We start from the raw sequence: 17,179 nt of genomic DNA on the forward strand, positions 1-17,179 counted from the left end.
CCCCTAGCAACCAGCACCCCCTCCCATACAAAGGCTACCCAGGAGCCCCAACAGTCACTTCATTGGGGACAAAAAAGCACATATCACCCATGAAATTCCAAGAGATCTGGGAGATCAGTGTCAAAAACTGAGGTCCAAGACCAAAACGTTAATTATTAGAACAAAAGATTCTCCCAGTGTCCTACCTACAAGGGTTTTATGAACTCTAAAGCAGGAATTGGAAGCAGAGACCACTCTATTTACATATTTCTTCTTACATCAAGATGCCACAAATAAGTAAAGAAAAAATAAAAAGTCTATGAATGTGGAACTTAGGTAGTTATTATTGCGATTCATGATAAACCCAATTATTTTGATCTTGGATCAACAAAAGATTTGTAGGGAGAGGATTTTATCACAACCTCTGTTTAGAATTGCTAATGTATGATGGTATTAAAAACCAGACCTACTTTTTAGACAGTGTATATTATTGTTTTTGATGTTTGTTTGTTCATTTATTTTTTTGAGACAAATTCTCACGATGTAGCCCAGGCTGACCTCAAATCAGCAATCTTTCTGCCTTAGTCTTCTGATTGCTGGAATTACAGGTGTGTACCACCATACCCTGCTTGTATTATTTTTTTGCTATTTTTTATGGTAATGAGCATTGAACCCCATGTTTGAGGCCCAAGCAGGTTAGGCAAGCACTCGACCACTTGCGCTTCATCCCCAGTCTTTTTGTTTGTATTTAGTTTTTGAGACAGGGTCTCACTATCTTTAGTTCAGGCTGGCCTTGAACTCAAGATGTCCCTGCCTCTATCTCCTGAGTCATTGGATTACAGGAAAGCGCCACCATGCCCAACTATACTATTATTTTATTTTTTATTTTTTTATTTATTTATTTTCCTTTTTCTTTTATTATTCATATGTGCATACAAGGCTTGGTTCATTTCTCCCCCCTGCCCCCACCCCCTCCCTTACCACCCACTCCACCCCCTCCCGCTCCCCCCCTCAATACCCAGCAGAAACTATTTTGCCCTTATTTCTAATTTTGTTGTAGAGAGAGTATAAGCAATAATAGGAAGGAACAAGGGTTTTTGCTGGTTGAGATAAGGATAGCTATACAGGGCATTGACTCACATTGATTTCCTGTGCGTGGGTGTTACCTTCTAGGTTAATTCTTTTTGATCTAATCTTTTCTCTAGTTCCTGGTCCCCTTTTCCTATTGGCCTCAGTTGCTTTTAAGATATCTGCTTTAGTTTCTCTGCGTTAAGGGCAACAAATGCTAGCTAGATTTTTAGGTGTCTTACCTATCCTCACCCCTCCCTTGTGTGCTCTCGCTTTTATCATGTGCTCATAGTCCAATCCCCTTGTTGTGTTTGCCCTTGATCTAATGTCCACATATGAGGGAGAACATATGATTTTTGGTCTTTTGGGCCAGGCTAACCTCACTCAGAATAATGTTCTCCAATTCCATCCATTTACCAGCAAATGATAACATTTCGTTCTTCTTCATGGCTGCATAAAATTCCATTGTGTATAGATACCACATTTTCTTAATCCATTCGTCAGTGGTGGGGCATCTTGGCTGTTTCCATAACTTGGCTATTGTGAATAGTGCCGCAATAAACATGGGTGTGCAGGTGCCTCTGGAGTAACCTGTGTCACAGTCTTTTGGGTATATCCCCAAGAGTGGTATTGCTGGATCAAATGGTAGACCGATGTCTAGCTTTTTAAGTAGCCTCCAAATTTTTTTCCAGTGGTTGTACTAGTCTACATTCCCACCAACAGTGTAAGAGGGTTCCTTTTCCCCGCATCCTCGCCAACACCTGTTGTTGGTGGTGTTGCTGATGATGGCTATTCTAACAGGGGTGAGGTAGAATCTTAGTGTGGTTTTAATTATACTATTATTTTTAAATTAGCTACAGACATTGCTCTTCATGCTTCCCTGCTCCCAGGAATGACTGCTCCTACTGTCTCACCCTTCCTAAGTTCCAGCTCTGTCTTTGGATATGTCTCAGCTAAAGAAAATTGCTTTGCCCAAGGTCACACTCCTTCCAGGGCATTGCACATTCAGTGACTGATATACAGAAGATATGACAACCTGATCCTTTGTCCCTATTCTGGGACAACTCTGAAGACATCCCAGTGCCAGAGTGTGTGTGTGTGTGTGTTTGTGTGTGTGTGTGTGTGTGTGTGTGTGTAGGTGGGGGCTGAGGCTTTCTTTGAGTCTGCATCAGAGCTCAAGTTCTCCTTCACTGCCCAATTTTACTTCCTTCCATTCCTCTCCACAGTTTTGGTCCAAGAGACCTCACTAATGAAGTCCTGCTCACTAATAGAAATTAAAAATAAACTAACAAAAAGTCCCTTCTTCCTAGGGAGCCCAACCTGCAGTACCAATTTTTTTATTTTATGACAAATTTAATAATGACTAGTAGTAATGCTGGGGGTGATGGCAGATGCCTATAATCCCAGAATTTAGGAGGCAGAGGCAGGAGGATTTTGAGTTCAAGGCCAGCATGGGCAACATATCAATGTTTGTCTCAGAAAACAAAACACACACACAGACATGGAAAAAAACCTACGAGTGAGATCTTATATTTCTATTTGGGATGTAGTCTGAGGCAGGAGGATCACTAGAGCAATGTGGAGCCCCCTAATTAAAAAAATAAAAGAATTTACATTCCCTTATTAGAAAGGCAAACTTTTTTCCTGACATTTTTGGCCATTGGTACTTCTGTCTGTGAATCGTCTCTCTTCTGTGTGTTATTCCTGCAGTGGGAGGAGGGGAGGTCTGCTCTTCCTTCCTTGCTTCTGTACAATTGTCTGCCCTTTGTGAGTTTTTCTTTCTTTTATAAATTTGTTCTTTATAAATTAAAGATAGTAAGTTTTATCTGATATAACCAGGCCTGCCCAAAAGCACATTCCCTTATAACAGATGATTCAGCCTATGGGAATCACAAAAAAATATTGATCCTCTGACCTTTCAGTTTTGTTTATAATGTTCAAACATATCAGTGTCTCAATATTTACAGAGAACTCTTTCCACTTTTTCCCTTCATTGTTTCTGCCTTTTGCACAGTACTCAGAGGGCATTCTACATTGGATAGATTCTGATGTTCACTGTGTAATCTTCTCGGTTCTTTTAATTAAACACTTTCTCCTTTTCTACTTACCACACAGATGGGAACTCACCAAAGCAAATCGTATCTCAGGGTTCAATGTCATTAAACTGGTTCTTATTGCTTTAGAAGTAAAGTGGTGAAAAAGCAATGATCTTGGTCTCCCTACGTAAATGTCTGCTCACTCAAATCTTTATACCCAATTGTGGTCAACTTTGCCTTTCACCGACCACATCACTGATCCTGCTGACTACTCTAGACATAGAGTCCTAAGGTTCTGCAGGTGAATTGTTGGGTAGCAATGATAGAAATGTAGGTCCCTCTCCACAAAATTACCCCATTTCAAAATACAGTAAATACAGCTCCAAGTTCAACTGAATAATCTTCTTTTGTAAAATTACATGTAATTTATAAATCACTTTTAATGGAAGGAGCCATAAGCTTGGAATCACTACCTCTTTGTTTTATCCCCAGTCCTATCATTATTGGTTTGTGATGTCTGTTTAAAAAGAATTCCTTAACTTATTAAAAGTTGGATTTCCCTTCCTTTAAGGGGTTTTTCTAAGTTCCTGTCATTTCCAATATGTTCTACAGTTTATTCTATGTTGCCTTTGGAGTCCTTTTATGTCAAGAAATTTCTTATCCAGAAAAAAGAAAAGTCATTTAAGATATTTTGGAAGCCATTTCATAGTAAATTTTGGACAACCAAGTCTTAAAAAAAAAAGAAAAAAACTTATCGTGAAGAAATAGAACCCATGGATCATAGTTTCATGGAAACACTTTTTTCTTTACCAGGAAACAGATATTTCTATTACTTAAAGATATCTAAAACTTTAATGAACAGTCTCAAAAAGTCGTATGTTCTTTCTGATTTCTGCATTTGGTGTGACAAAATATCAAATGACCCAGGAGGTCCTTTCCTACACAAAGATTGTAAGATTTGTTAGCATAAAACATCTTCTGGTTACAAATCTTTCTTCTGCGACATATTTCTAGTTTTATAATACAAAATAATGACCTTTCTACCTATTATAATTCATTTTTCTTAATTCATATTTTCTCTTAGAATTAATATTCTTAGCATAATAATGCCATTTATTATTCCCTCTGGTGAACTTTCCATCATTAGTTCATACTATTATCATACAAGTCACCACTACAGCAAGACAGTTCCTGGGACCACTGCCATGAAGGTATAAATTTTTTTTTTTTAAAGAGAATTGTTTGCAGAGAAGAAGAAAACATTTTTAGGCTATTAAGTTTTTAAAATATATTTGAATTCAAAAATATAATTTCTTCAAGCTAAAAATGAATATTTATAAAATAGTACATGAGTTTTATAAAACTTTAAAAAGTAGTAATGTTACACATAAGAATTCCTAAGTCATTTGCAGATTTTTAAAGGTATTAGTTACCTAAACATTGTCCAATCAATTGTTTGGGCGATGCTGGGTTAGAGTTCAGCAATTTTAATACCTGAAGGATTTCTCAGAGTCTTGACTCTGTTAGTGTGCACATTGACTGTCCAAGATGGCTTCCACAATCTATTGTGTTTCCCAAACTGTTTACTCATAGGACGCTCTTTTCCTGAATGCATCTCTCAGGGATCCTTAAAACAAGATTCATCACAGGAACAGAGAGAGTAAATGAAACCAGATTTAGAAATAACACTTTAAAAGGTTAAAAAGAAAAAAAAAGTCATGTACCCATGAGGAAGAAGAGCAGGGCTTATCATCGGTGGCAGCGATAATGGTGGTTTGGGGAAAGAAGTAAGGCGACAGCAGAATTCCCTCACACTTTGGTAGATGTCTAAAGAATCTCAAACAACCGAAAGCCACTTGTTAAAGCTTTGATGTGACACTTTTCAAATTAAAAAAATTATATAGGCTAGGTGCTTGCTATGATGTTATGGTGACCTCTTGTGGCTCAACACCAAAACGACCCTTTGAAAAGAGCTCTGACACCCTGAGCAGGAATATTTTGTTGCTTCAGTAGCCTCATTCAATGTTCACCAAAGTGTTATTAATGAATATCTTCTCAACATGGTGATTTCTATAGTGGTTCAATTTTTGCAAAAAGCACATGTTGCTCTGGTAAGTAGAAAAGATAAGAGCCAGGGCATGGTGGTGCATATCTGTAATCCCTGAACTAAGGAGGTAGAAGAAGGAACATTACAAGTTTGAGGCCTGCCTGAGTTGCATAGCAAGATCCTGTCTTAAAACAAACAAACAAAAGAGAGCAGGCATGGTTTGTCACGCTTGTAATCCCCACTACTCTGGAGGCAGAAATAAGAGGATTGTGGTTAGAGGTCAGCCTGGGAAAGTTATCAAGACCTTATCTCAAGAAAACAAGCCAAACGTGGTGGTATATATCTGCAATACCAGCTACTTGGAAGACAGAGGTAGGAGGATCACAATCTGGGGCAAAGGTGTAAGAAAACAAACAAACTAAAAAAACAAACTAAAAGCAAAAGGACTAGGGCCATGGGTCAAGGGGTAGAGTGCCTGTTTAGCAAGTGCAAAGCCCTGAGTTCAAACCCCAGTGCCACCTAAAAAATCAAAATGAGAACAAAGTAAAATACAGGAAAAAATGATCAACTTTCTTGGGTAATTTTTTGATTTCTCTGTAAGCCTGAGAATATAGAATTTGGGTTAAAGTGCTAAGTAATGCCACTGAGCATTTGAAAGAAGCAGCTGTCCTGTGATTTTGAACTTTTGACCTTCGCTTTGTAGTTGTACCTAAGTAAATATTTTATCTGACTGTTAATAAGTGCTGATCGATTTCTCCTTTTTTAATCAGATTAAAAATTCTTGCCATAGAACAGATTTTGTAAAAGAAATGAAATAAGGTCGTGAAGAACAATGAGATATTATGAAGAAAGGCATGTACTAAATCAAGCCCAAGTTTAATTAATATGTAAAGGCAAAAACATGAAAGAGAAATGGCACATTACAAATCACTGACTGATTTCATAGCTGACCAGCATCTGAATTCCTAGTAGTCTTCTATTCTGGAAAAAAGGAAATATTTAAACACCCTTAGAACTTTAAATTATCCAAAGTCAGCAAAGAGTAAAGGCTCTTCTAAACTCAGACATGTTAATGGCTAAAGCAGCCCAGAAAGTCAATGGTTCTGAGGCCAGTTCACAGGTCCACAAGAAGCCTTAAACCAGGAACCAGCTGGGCCTGAGAACCTGGCAGCTTTTCTGAATGAAGGTCCAGGGAGCCATCTTGATTCACCTGTTGGGTTCTGGTACTGAAATCCACTTTAATCAAGTCAGGATTGGATTTCCGTTCCCTCCTCCTCCCCTTTTCCTCCCCCTCCTCTTCTCTCCCCTCTCTTTTCCCTCCACCTCCTCCCATCCCCCTTTCCTCTCCTCCCCTCCCCTCCCATTCCCTCCCTTTCTCTTCCGTTCCCTTTTTTTTTTGTGGTGGTAGTATGAGGAGCCTCAGGCTTGCTAGACAGGCACTCTACCACTTGAGCCATGTCCCCAGCCCACAAGTCAGGATTCAGGGAGAAACATGCACAGGATAACCAGTAGCTGATGTTGAAGGGTATCTTTTCATAGAAATATTTCTGCTAAAATGAAGGGATAAGAAACTAAAAGATAAGTATTTTGTTACTCCTCATGAAATACTGGCTCCAGGTCGTGGTCATAAATGACTGGTTAAAAGAAAAAGTGAGAGGGAGACAGATGTTCCCTGAATCCTAATGAATTATTCAGCACTGCTGGGAGTGTTCTGGCCAAGAAATTCTAACATAATAGCAATCTAGTCTTCACGTCTAGCTACCAAATTTGTAAGAATTACAGGGAACAGAGTGATATATTAAATGACTCCTCGGGATGCAATCTGCAATTCTAAACTGTGGAATACTCTATAGGAGATATAACCCACATTCTTAAAAAGCAGAAGTGGTGGGGGGAAATTAAGAGACATATAAACCAGTTGAAGTGTCTCCTCATTCAAACAAACTAAGAAATAAATAAATAAATGAACATGAGGAAATTGCAAAATTAAAGAAAACTTAAGTATTTTAATAGGATTGTGATTATATTATAAAAATGTCTTTATCTTTTAGAGATATTTACTGAAATGTTTATGAACAAATAATGTATCTTAGATTTACTCGAAAATAATCCAGGCTGAGAGGAAATAAGCAAGGTTATAGAAGTCAAATCTGGCCCACCATCTGGTTTTGTAAATAAAGTTTTATCAGAACATAGTCATCCCATTCATTTTTGTGTGGATGATAGCCTCTCCACAATCGCATAGCTGGTCTGGCTCACAGTGCCTAAAATGTTTCCTATTTGACCACACAGAAAAGGCTTGTTTATGCCAGGTAGAGCTGAACCAAGACTGAGTAGATAATTATTGAAGCTGGCTGATGGAGACCAGGGGACAATTATGGTAGAGTTCTCTTTTCTATCTGTTTGAAATTCTGTAATGAAAAGTTCCAAAGTTTTAAAACTTGATGATTTTCTTAGAAAAGGACATTGACTTGGCTTGACTTTTAAATCATTAAAGGCTGCATCCTGGCTCCTCTCTGAGGAGCATCCTTCACCACACTGCCTCTGAGGACACTCCCAGAGCCTATTTGAGGGGAGGTAGGTCTGCCCACCATGAGGCCTTAGCCTGCCTTAGATCTATCACAGACACCTAGAGAATGACAAACAGACAGTAGCCTTCATCCGTTTGCTTCCTCACTGTACTTTGTAGAGTCCACTACATCCAGAAAGAAATGTTTTTATGCCCAGCATAAGACACTATGTCTCTCCAAGGAACATCTCTATTCCATAGAAGAATAAATTGATCTTCTAATGCTAGAAGCGAATGACTCTTGGGAGCCCTTAAGATTGATAGAAAATCACAGTAAATGCTACATATCTTAGACACATATCCACAACTATTGACCTATCTATATTAAGCTACAAAACCACAAAGTACTCTCACTATTTAAATACATTTATTAACAAGTGCAGTGTTTCTTAGAGAAACATGGAATCAAGGTTCTGTAAAAGCAATTTTAAGTCACTTTAGAATCCTCACTCTGGCTAATATAGCAAACAGGCACTGAATACCCATTCCACCACAAGCCATGCTGCTAAGTACTTGAAAGAAAGATGGATAAAGCCTTGAGGAACTCAATTTAATGCTAAGTGACTAGGATTATGGCATTTGTTAGTGACTTCAGGAAAAGAAGTCACTGCTATAGCTTTCTTTTTTTTTCATTTTTCTTTTATTATTCATATGTGCATACAAGGCTTGGTTCATTTCTCCCCCCTGCCCCCACCCCCTCCCTTACCACCCACTCCGCCCCCTCCCTCTACCCGCCCCAATACCCAGCAGAAACTATTTTGTCCTTATTTCTAATTTTGTTGTAGAGAGAGTATAAGCAATAATAGGAAGGAACTAGGGTTTTTGCTGGTTGAGATAAGGATAGCTATACAGGGCATTGACTCACATTGATTTCCTGTACGTAGGTGTTACCTTCTAGGTTAATTCTTTTTGATCTAACCTTTTCTCTAGTTCCTGGTCCCCTTTTCCTATTGGCCTCAGTTGCTTTTAAGATATCTGCTTTAGTTTCTCTGCGTTAAGGGCAACAAATGCTAGCTAGATTTTTAGGTGTCTTACCTATCCTCACCCCTCCCTTGTGTGCTCTCGCTTTTATCATGTGCTCATAGTCCAATCCCCTTGTTGTGTTTGCCCTTGATCTAATGTCCACATATGAGGGAGAACATACAATTTTTGGTTTTTTGAGCCAGGCTAACCTTACTCAGAATGATGTTCTCCAATTCCATCCATTTACCAGCGAATGATAACATTTCGTTCTTCTTCATGGCTGCATAAAATTCCATTGTGTATAGATACCACATTTTCTTAATCCATTTGTCAGTGCTGGGGCATCTTGGCTGTTTCCATAACTTGGCTATTGTGAATAGTGCCGCAATAAACATGGATGTGCAGGTGCCTCTGGAGTAACAGTCTTTTGGGTATATCCCCAAGAGTGGTATTGCTGGATCAAATGGTAGATCGATGTCCAGCTTTTTAAGTAGCCTCCAAATTTTTTTCCAGAGTGGTTGTACTAGTCTACATTCCCACCAACAGTGTAAGAGGGTTCCTTTTTCCCCGCATCCTCGCCAACACCTGTTGTTGGTGGTGTTGCTGATGATGGCTATTCTAACAGGGGTGAGATGGAATCTTAGCGTGGTTTTAATTTGCATTTCCTTTATTGCTAGAGATGGTGAGCATTTTTTCATGTGTTTTCTGGCCATTTGAATTTCTTCTTTTGAGAAAGTTCTGTTTAGTTCACGTGCCCATTTCTTTATTGGTTCATTAGTTTTGGGAGAATTTAGTTTTTTAAGTTCCCTGTATATTCTGGTTATCAGTCCTTTGTCTGATGTATAGCTGGCAAATATTTTCTCCCACTCTTCAGTTTAGAGACCATTTCTTTTGATGAACAGAAGCTTTTTAGTTTTATGAGGTCCCATTTATCTATGCTATCTCTTAGTTGCTGTGCTGCTGGGGTTTCATTGAGAAAGTTCTTACCTATACCTACTAACTCCAGAGTATTTCCTACTCTTTCTTGTATCAACTTAAGAGTTTGGGGTCTGATATTAAGATCCTTGATCCATTTTGAGTTAATCTTGGTATAGGGTGATATACATGGATCTAGTTTCAGTTTTTTGCAGACTGCTAACCAGTTTTCCCAGCAGTTTTTGTTGAAGAGGCTGCTATTTCTCCATCATATATTTTTAGCTCCTTTGTCAAAGATAAGTTGCTTATAGTTGTGTGGCTTCATATCTGGATCCTCTATTCTGTTCCACTGGTCTTCATGTCTGTTTTTGTGCCAGTACCATGCTGTTTTTATTGTTATTGCTTTGTAATATAGTTTGAAGTCAGGTATTGTGATACCTCCTGCATTGTTCTTTTGACTGAGTATTGCCTTGGCTATTCGTGGCCTCTTGTGTTTCCATATAAATTTCACAGTAGATTTTTCAATCTCTTTAATGAATGTCATTGGAATTTTGATGGGAATTGCATTAAACATGTAGATTACTTTTGGGAGTATCGACATTTTTACTATGTTGATTTTACCAATCCATGAGCATGGGAGATCTCTCCACTTTCTATAGGTTTCCTCAATCTCTTTCTTCAGAAGTGTATAGTTTTCCTTGTAGAGGTCTTTCACATCTTTTGTTAGGTTTATACCTAGGTATTTGATTTTGTTTGAGGCTATTGTAAATGGAATTGTTCTCATACATTCTTTTTCCGTTTGCTCATTGTTAGTGTATAGAAATGCTAATGATTTTTCTATGTTGATTTTATATCCTGCTACCTTGCTATAGCTATTGATGATGTCTAGAAGCTTCTGAGTAGAGTTTTTTGGGTCTTTAAGGTATAGGATCATGTCGTCTGCAAATAGGGATATTTTGACAGTTTCTTTACCTATTTGTATTCCTTTTATTCCTTCTTCTTGCCTAATTGCTCTGGCTAGGAATTCCAGTACTATGTTGAATAGGAGTGGAGATAGTGGGCATCCTTGTATGGTTCCTGATTTTAGAGGGAATGGTTTTAATTTTTCTCTGTTAAGTATAATGCTGGCTGTAGGTTTGTCATATATAGTTTTTATAATGTTGAGGAACTTTCCTTCTATTCCTAGTTTTCTTAGAGCTTTTATCATGAAATGATGTTGGATCTTATCAAAGGCTTTTTCTGCACCTATTGAGATGATCAAGTGGTTTGCTTCTGTTAATGTGGTTTATTACGTTTATTGATTTTTGTATGTTGAACCACCCCTGCATCCCTGGGATGAAGCCTACTTGGTCGTGGTGAATAATCTTTTTGATGTGTTGCTGAATTCGGTTTGCCATTATTTTGTTGAGGATTTTTGCATCAATGTTCATTAAGGAGATTGGCCTATAGTTCTCCTTTTTGGAGGTGTCTTTGCCTGGTTTTGGGATAAGTGTAATACTGGCTTCATAAAATGTGTTTGGCAGTTTTCCTTCCCTTTCTATTTCATGGAACAGTTTAAGGAGGGTTGGTATCAGTTCTTCTTTAAAGGTCTGATAGAATTCAGCAGAGAATCCATCAGGTCCTGGACTTTTCTTTTTGGGGAGACTCTTGATTGCTGCTTCAATTTCATTTTGTGTTATAGGTCTATTCAGGTGATTAATTTCCTCTTGGTTCAGCTTTGGGTGATCATATGTATCTAGAAATCTGTCCATTTCTTTTAGATTTTCAAATTTATTTGAATATAGGTTCTCAAAGTAGTCTCTGATGATTTCCTGGACTTCCATGGGTTTGTTGTTATCTCCCCTTTTGCATTCCTGATTCTACTAATTTGGGTTTTTTCTCTCCTCATTTTAGTGAGGTTTGCCAGGGGTCTATCGATCTTGTTTATTTTTTCAAAGAACCAACTTTTTTTTTTTTTTTTTTTTTTTTTGCTTTGGATATTTTGTTTTTTTTTTTTTTTCATTTTTCTTTTATTATTCATATGTGCATACAAGGCTTGGTTTATTTCTCCCCCCTGCCCCCACCCCCTCCCTTACCACCCACTCCACCCCCTCCCGCTCCCCCCCTCAATACCCAGCAGAAACTATTTTGCCCTTATCTCTAATTTTGTTGTAGAGAGAGTATAAGCAATAATAGGAAGGAACAAGGGGTTTTGCTGGTTGAGATAAGGATAGCTATACAGGGCATTGACTCACATTGATTTCCTGTGCGTGGGTGTTACCTTCTAGGTTAATTCTTTTTAATCTAACCTTTTCTCTAGTTCCTGGTCCCCTTTTCCTATTGGCCTCAGTTGCTTTAAGGTATCTGCTTTAGTTTCTCTGTATTAAGGGCAACAAATGCTAGCTAGTTTTTTAGGTGTCTTACCTATCCTCACCCCTCCCTTGTGTGCTCTCGCTTTTATCATGTGCTCATAGTCCAATCCCCTTGTTGTGTTTGCCCTTGATCTAATGTCCACATATGAGGGAGAACATACGATTTTTGGTCTTTTGAGCCAGGCTAACCTCACTCAGAATGATGTTCTCCAATTCCATCCATTTACCAGCGAATGATAACATTTCGTTCTTCTTCATGGCTGCATAGAATTCCATTGTGTATAGATACCACATTTTCTTAATCCATTCATCAGTGGTGGGGCATCTTGGCTGTTTCCATAACTTGGCTATTGTGAATAGTGCCGCAATAAACATGGATGTGCAGGTGCCTCTGGAGTAAGAGTCTTTTGGGTATATCCCCAAGAGTGGTATTGCTGGATCAAATGGTAGATCGATGTCCAGCTTTTTAAGTAGCCTCCAAATATTTTTCCAGAGTGGTTGTACTAGTCTACATTCCCACCAACAGTGTAAGAGGAAGAACCAACTTTTTGTTTCATTAATTCTTTGTATGGTTTTTTGCTTTCTATTTCGTTGATTTCAGCTCTTATTTTTATTATTTCTCTCCTTCTATTTGTTTTGGGATTTGCTTGTTCTTGTTTTTCTAGGAGTTTGAGATGTATCATTAGGTCATTGATTTGGGATCTTTCAATCTTTTTAATATATGCACTCATGGCTATAAACTTTCCTCTCAAGACTGCCTTAGCTGTGTCCCATAGGTTCCAGTAGGTTGTGTTTTCATTTTCATTGACTTCCAGGAACTTTTTAATTTCCTCTTTTATTGCATCGATGATCCACTCTTCATTAAGTAATGAGTTATTTAGTATCCAGCTGTTTGCATGTTTTTTGTCTTTACTTTTGTTGTTGAGTTCTACTTTTACTGCATTGTGGTCAGATAGTATGCACGGTATTATTTCTATTTTCTTATATTTGCTAAGGCTTGCTTTGTGCCCTAGGATATGATCTATTTTGGAGAAGGTTCCATGGGCTGCTGAGAAGAATGTATATTGTGTAGAGGTTGGATGAAATGTTCTGTAGACATCTACTAGGTCCACTTGATCTATTGCATATTTTAGATCTTGGATTTCTTTATTGATTTTTTTTGTTTCGATGACCTATCTATTGATGATAATGGGGTGTTAAAGTCTCCCACAACCACTGTGTTGGCGTTTATATATGCTTTTAGGTCTTTCAGGGTATGTTTGATGAAATTGGATGCATTGACACTGGGTGCATACAGGTTGATGATTATTATTTCCTTTTGGTCTATTTCCCCTTTTATTAGTATGGAATGTCCTTCTTTATCTCGTTTGATCAATGTAGGTTTGAAGTCTACTTTGTCAGAGATAAGTATTGCTACTCCTGCTTGTTTTCGGGGGCCATTGGCTTGGTAAATCTTCTTCCAGCCTTTCATCCTAAGCATATGCTTATTTCTGTCGGTGAGATGAGTCTCCTGTAAGCAACAAATTGTTGGATCTTCTTTTTTAATCCATTTTGTCAAATGGTGTCTTTTGATGGGTGAATTAAGTCCATTAACATTAAGCATTAGTACTGATAGGTATGTGGTGATTCCTGCCATTTAGTTGTCTTAGTTGTTTGAAGGTTTGATTGTGTGTACCTAACTTGATGTTACTCTCTACTGTCTTGCTTTTTCTTATCCTGTGGTTTGGTGCTGCCTGCCTTTTCATGGTTAAGTTGGGTGTCACTTTCTGTGTGCAGGATCCCTTGCAGAATCTTTTGTAATGGTGGCTTTGTGGTCACATATTGTTTTAGTTTCTGCTTATCATGGAAGACTTTTATTGCGCCATCTATTTTGAATGATAGCTTTGCTGGGTAGAGTATTCTGGGGTTGAAGTTGTTTTCATTCAGTGCCCGGAAGATCTCACCCCATGCTCTTCTTGCTTTTAATGTTTCTGTTGAGAAGTCTGCTGTTATTTTGATGGGTTTACCTTCGTATGTTACTTGTTTTTTCTCTCTTACAGCCTTCAATATTCTTTCCTTAGTTTCTGAACTTGTTGTTTTAATGATAATATGTCGTGGAGTAGTTCTATTTTGATCTGGTCTGTTTGGTGTCCTGGAGGCCTCTTGCATCTGTATGGGAATATCTTTCTCTAGATTTGGGAAATTTTCCGTTATTATTTTGTTGAATATATTACGCGTTCCCTTCGCTTGCACCTCTTCTCCTTCTTCGATGCCCATGATTCTCAAGTTTGGTCTTTTGATGGAGTCAGTGAGTTCTTGCATTTTCTTTTCACATGTCTTGAGTTTAATTAATAGTTCTTCGGTTTTTCCTTTAATTACCATTTCATCTTCAAGTTCTGAGATTCTGTCTTCCGTTTGTTCTATTCTGCTGGATTGGCCTTCCGTTTTGTTTTGCAGTTCTGTTTCGTTCTTTTTTCTGAGGTTTTCCATATCCTGGCAGTTTTCTTCTTTATTGTTGTCTATTTTTGTCCTGAGTTCATTTATCCATTTATTCATTGTGTTCTCTCTTTCACTTTGGTGTTTATACAGTGCTTCTATGGTTTCCTTTATTTCTTCTTTTGCTCTTTCCAATTCTCTATTTTCATTGTCTTGGAATTTCTTGAGTGTCTCCTGTCCATTTTGGTTGACTCTATCCAGTATCATCTCTATAAAATTCTCATTGAGTACTTGTAGTATGTCTTCTTTTAAATTATTCTTGTGGGCTTCATTGGGTCCTTTGGCATAGTTTATCTTCATTTTGTTGGAGTCTGGATCTGAGTTTCTGTTCTCTTCATTCCCCTCTGGTTCCTGTACTAATTTTTTGCTGTGGGGAAACTGGTTTCCTTGTTTTTTCTGTCTTCCCGTCATTGTCCTTGGTGTTGTTACTGTCCCTGTACTGTGTGTAATTAAGTATTTTCTAGCTTGTAATAATAACAATGGTAATATTTAGAATGGAAGAGTGAGCTGAGATGGAAAGCAAGAAGTTAAAGAAAAGGGGAAAACAAATATACAGACAAGAGGGAGAAAGCAGAATAAGGTATCAGACAAGAGAGTTTCAAAGGTATAAACAGGGAGTGTTAGTGTACTAATCGACAGTAAGCTGAACAGACATTAGAGAGACAGAGAGAGGATTGAAAATCAAAGATAAAAAAATAAAAAATAAGTAAATGAAAGTAATATCTATATATAAAAATGAATTAAAATAAAATGGAAAATAGAAAAAAAAAATTCCAAGTTTATATGCAATGCAGTTTCAGTCTTAATAATTTGGGTGTCTGTCTCAATCTCCAGTCCTGGAGTTGGTGCCTCAGATGTTGTTCTGTAGTTGTCTCATCAAAGGGGATGCATAAAGTAGAACAAAACTACACTCACACACACACACACACACACACACACATACACACACACACACACACACAAAAAAAGCCCCACCAAGTGTCCCCAGTTCAAATGCAATACAGTTTCAGTAAGTTTTTTGGCTTGCAGGTGTAATTCGGTTGTTCTCTCATCAAAGGTAGGGAGAAAAAGAAAAAAAAGAGTCTGGAGACAGTACTGAGAGTGGTATCTGCAACTGTGGCTGCTCTCAGCCTGTAGCTGGTGGCGTTATTTATGCAGATCTCTGGGGTGAGCTTAGCACTCACCTGGTCCCACAGGCTTTGTTTGCTCAGAGTTCTCCTGTGTGGGAGCCTCTGCTACAGGCTTTCCCCTTTCCAAGCACTGGGAAAGGTGACACTGCCCCCGCATTGTCAGGCCTGCGTGTTTATCTACAGTTCATGTGGGAGGTGGGTCTTCCCCCCTCTCCTCTGAAGTTTTCCTCCCACTGCCACTTTCAGAAGCTTTCCTGCTCCTGCTTACCGGGTGGTGCTGCTGCTCCTGCCGGCCACCATGTTTGTTTACAGCTCACGTGGGAAGTGGGTCTTCCCTCCTCCACTCTCACAAGCGTCCCTGCTCCTGGTTGCTGGGTGCATGCCCCGCTCCCGCCAGAGCCTCTCCGGCCCTCCCGGCTTGTTTATTTACAGTCCCGGGAAGGATTCCCTTCCCCCAATCTTCAGCGCTCAGGGCGCCCCACCCTCTTTCCAGCGTGTCTTAACTGTTCTTATTGCTTATTACTCAATTTCTCTTTTTTTTTCCCGGGTGGAGGTCAGTCTGTCCAGGGGGCTATGCTGCTCTGGCCCAGGCTTGTCTGTGGGGCTACTGCGGTACCGCGAAGCTCACCTGGTCCGCGTCTTCCCAAGCCGTATGGGCGCCGGCCACTGGCGGCCCCGGGGGCCCTCCTCGGTTCTCCATTTAACGTGAAGTGGAGATTCTCTGCGCCGGCTGGAGATGTGGAGGGGTCAAAGTTATGCCTGCAAAGTGTGTCTCCAGCGTCTCTCCAAGATTTCACTATAGGAGGGTCGCTTTCTGCTTCCTACCTCTAGCCGCCATCTTGGAATCTCTATAGCTTTCTTTAATGGGGTATTTCACACACATGTGCTAAGCATTTTAAGAATTTTATCTCATTTCATCTTTAAAACAACCTTGGAGGTAAGTTATATTAACTTAAGCTCAGGCCTGTCACACTATACAGCCCTCTCTCTAAATGTCATTAGTAAACTCAAAAAAGAAATTTCTTATTTTATTTCTGCCATAAGGACCTGTTTATAAAGAAGCTCTGGATCTTGTCACTGGATTGGGTTTCCTCCCATCTTTCATGACCTTGATCCTATGTTTGATGAGTACCTCTAGTGGGAATGAGACTTGTGTTCTTCTGCCAGGTCAAAAGGATAATGTGATGGAAGTGGGAGCACAGCCTGCTTCATCCATAAGTTTCACAATAGCAGAGAACATAGCTGCCTTTCAGTTTAAAGGAATATTGGGCCAGGTGCCAGTGGCTCATACCCGTAATCCTAGGTACTTGGGAGGCTGAGATTGGAAGCACTGTGATTCAAGGCCAGCCCAGGCAAATAGTTCATGAGATCCTCATCTCCAAAATAACCAGAGCAAAATGAACTGATAGTGAGGCTCAAGTGGTAGAGTGCCTGCTTCGCAGCCATGAAGCCCTGAGTTCAAACCCTAGTCACACACACACACAGCTTCAAAACTTGTCTCTATGTATAAATGTAAAGCGAGGCAATGAATATGAAATATAAATGACTAGTTAACATGAAGCTTATGCCATATTACATTATGTAGTCATGTAGTTTATATAGTAACAAACATGGTTATTAATATAAACATTAAGAAACTGTTGTTA

The sequence above is a fragment of the Castor canadensis genome, chromosome 3 (assembly GCF_047511655.1).
Source record: "Castor canadensis chromosome 3, mCasCan1.hap1v2, whole genome shotgun sequence".
Classification (NCBI taxonomy): domain Eukaryota; kingdom Metazoa; phylum Chordata; class Mammalia; order Rodentia; family Castoridae; genus Castor; species Castor canadensis.